At 49.3% G+C, this 3,489-nt stretch overlaps 1 long non-coding RNA gene across 1 annotated transcript; it reads left to right on the forward strand.

The window, feature by feature from the left end:
- The first annotated feature begins 905 nt into the window (after positions 1 to 905).
- LOC142249147 (uncharacterized) lies at positions 906 to 2,794 on the forward strand. Its single transcript, XR_012724998.1, has 2 exons — positions 906 to 1,116; positions 2,361 to 2,794. It is a non-coding gene; the product is annotated as an uncharacterized LOC142249147 (long non-coding RNA).
- The last annotated feature ends 695 nt before the right edge of the window (positions 2,795 to 3,489 follow it).

A 3,489-nucleotide genomic window follows, 5' to 3' on the forward strand; every position in this document is an offset into this window, starting at 1 on the left:
ACGATTCTGTCTGGGGATCGTCATTTTAATGACCCAAAAAATGGTGCATGCAGCTTTTTTCGGGCTGTGAAAATGACAGCTAGCGGTTAATGTGTGATTGGTGAGGACTGTTTGCAGAATTGGAGATTTTCCAGTGATGGTGGACTGTGGAAGGTTGGAGGTCAGTATGCTAAGGACGATATCAGCTCCCCCGGTAAATGCATCACCTGGGTCCTCTCTCTGGGGGACGGTGCAGGGAGGGCAGCTCCGCATTCAAAGAGGCAAAGTCCGGAAATAGAAAAGAGTTGTTTCCAGCATCACATCCAAGAAATAAGGTTAAAAACCAATTTTATTCCATAACTTGTGCAGATCTAGCAGGATATGTCTAAGACTAAGAACCTCTGTTAGGTGTGAAACGCGTCAGACATTGTTTTATACTTTGTGGACGTCCATCCAACCTAGTGTTGGTTTTAACCTTATGGAATAAAATTGTTTTTTAACCTTATTTCTTGGACGTGATGCTGGAAACAACTTTTTTCTATTGCCGAAGGTTCGAGGGGTAGAGCTGGAGCTGTGGTGGAGGCTGAAGGGGGCCCTAAAATTTTGTCAGTATCAGGCCCGGAAATTCCTGGTGGCAGCCCCGGCTGGAGGGGCCCGGGGCGGCTGCCCAGTGTGTGCGTTTTCACTTTCATGCATCATGCCCCTGGGGCCGTCACCAAGCAGCTGATTAACGCCGCTGGGAGCCGGCACTGTTTGTATAGCTGCAGACTAGCCAATGCAGAGATTCAGACTCGCCCACACTGCACACTGTGCGCGGCCTGTGCTGAAGAGGAGGGAGAGGCCAGGCAGCAGAGATGCCAAGAGGAGAACAACCAATCAGGAGAGGGGGTGGAGCTTGTTCAGTACAGCTGCGGGATAATGAAATGATGAAAAGGAAAACCGTGCAGGAGCGAAAAAGGAGTAGAGACTACAGAAAAGAGAGAAAAGCAAACAGAGAGCAGAAAAAACAGTGAGAAGCGGAGAACAGAAGGAATAGAAAGAAAAAGCAGAGGACAGGAGGAGCATCCAGGAAGACTGACAGGAAGTGTAGCAGGGAGGCCGGAGCCACTATCATCTCCTCTCACAGCACAGGAGCAGGTGAGTATTATAATATACAAACGTCTGCCTGTAACACTACAGAAAAACTGCCCTGTGCTGTGCCATCACTCTGTGTGTGTGTGTGTGTGTGTGTGTGTTGCCCCTGTGCCAATACAGTGTGTGTGTTGCCCCCTGTGCTGTGCCATCACTGTGTGTGTGTTCCCCTTTGCTGTGCCATCAGTGTGTGTGTGTGTGTGTGTGTGTGTGTGTGTATTATCCCTGTACTTTGCAGAGTTTTAGTATAGATCCTAAGCCTATATAGAGTCATAATCCTTACCATTAAATGGGGGAGACAGATGTGAAAATTTTATATTGTGTGTGGTGAGGGGCACGAAGAAGGACATCCCTACTTTAGGCCAAGTTCACATATTGCAGATTTTTTAGGGATTTGTGGTGTGAACCCCCTGGTCTTGGTGCAGTAGCCTTTGCTCAGTAACAGGACGGTGGTTATATTCAGACTCTATGTGGTGATATTTGGTCATAGTGTGGCAGCATTATTTTGCAATGTAATAATACATTGCAAACCTTTACTGTAGCTGCAAGTCACATTTATGTATGAGATAGCCAAGATGACACTGGCTGTCTCAGACTCAAAGCTGTAGTGGATGGTAAGATATGGGGCCTGAAAGTCAGAAGGTCAAAACACTGTTACCCTTTTGCTTGTCGGTGTATGCGGAACATGCCACAAAACTCACCTTTTACCCAAAACACCTAAGAAGACGTGTAGTATATGGGGAGCACCTCACAGCCACCACTGTAAACTATGATTTGCATACATTATTAATGATTTAGACCTGAGACGAGTGGTGTTGTCACGCTTCCCGGTCCCCGTGCCCCGCTCTCCGGTCTCCGTGGCCCGCTCCCCGCTTCCCGGCGGCGTCCCCGGCTCACCACTCCGGTCCCAGCCCCCTCTTCCTCGCCTGCGCCCTCCATGCGTCCAGCTCCCCGCTCCCGGCGCTCCTCTGCGACGTGGGACACTCAGCCGGGCACCCCTGCTTCCTCTGCACCGCTCCCTGGACTGGCTTCTGGCACACGGGCCTCGCGCATGCGCATTAGGGCGCGCGCGCGGTCATTGACCCTTTCTTAAAGGGCCAGCACCTAGAAACAGGAAATTGCATAGACAGGTACAGGGTATATTAGGATTCTCTTTCCTGGTGGGCGGGGCCTGTTCTACGTATTTAGTAAGCTAGGAGTTCAGGTCCCCGTATTGCTGTGTCCTGTATTAACCCCTGTCTGTCTTGCAGAGCCTGTCCTGCCACGCCAGCCGCTCCGAACCACGTCCGTCCCAGTACCCTGACGGTGACTTCGGCGGAGGTTCCACCATCTCTGCAGCTCCGCCAGTCTCCAGTCCCTGGCTCCGTTTGGTGACCCGTCCCATCGCTCAGCAGGTTCCGGATCTCGCCTGACCCTACAACCCGGTCTCGGACCCTGAGCCTCGTCACCCGGACTTCCGTCTAGAACTCCGTGTTCTCAGCGACATCTACCTTCCAGCCTCCCTACGGACTGTCTTGCTGCCAATAGTGCTTCGGCTGCCATGCATCAAGACCCTCGGGCGGGGTGACCGGCCTGGCTGCCTCCCCAAGGGAACCCGGTGTACGGTCCAGTGTTTCCACCACCCGGACGTAACAGGTGTACTTACATTAAATATCCATTTTAGAATGGTTATATAATCCTAAAATTATAACGAGCGTTTTTTGAGTCCAGCTGGAGTTTAAGTCTTTAGCAAAGATAATTTTACAAAGGATAGTCTGTTATGCATTTTCAAAGTAAGTCCATAGGCCTCATCAGGTCTACTAGATATGACAGATATGAGTGTTAGCAGTGAGGCATAATGTTTATAACTCCTGATGTTTATCATAGGAAGCACACAAACTCTACAGACAGATACGGACTGGAATAAATTACCATTCCGGTACTGATCTCTTGCAGTCGCGTCCAAACGGGTGGAAAGAGTTAAGCCGAGATTTTGTCGTGACTTTTCGGCTCGCGGCACTCTGATTGGATCAGGAAGCCATCGTTTCATGGGCAATCACATATATTGTTCTCCCCGTTACATCGGCTCCGGCATCTGTGACTGATAAGGTTTCCCTATTGTTTTACTGTAGGAGCTGCTGCTATATTTGAGATGGTGGCGATACGAACAGAAGAATTAACCCCTCTGCTCTCTCCGAATGTGTCAGACGGAAGTTATCTCCTATATTCCTATTCGAGCATCTTCGAGATTTTTGTTTGTCTCTGAATATTTATTGTTTAGTAATCATATATGGGTGACAGAAGCGGCGTGGAAAGTATATTAATTGGATTTGCCATTCTGGACTCCAGAGAGTGTAGAGACGTTGACAATTTAAAGGATTTTTCAACCGCTAAAATATT

This window comes from Anomaloglossus baeobatrachus, chromosome 8 (genome assembly GCF_048569485.1).
Source record: "Anomaloglossus baeobatrachus isolate aAnoBae1 chromosome 8, aAnoBae1.hap1, whole genome shotgun sequence".
Taxonomy (NCBI): Eukaryota; Metazoa; Chordata; class Amphibia; order Anura; family Aromobatidae; genus Anomaloglossus; species Anomaloglossus baeobatrachus.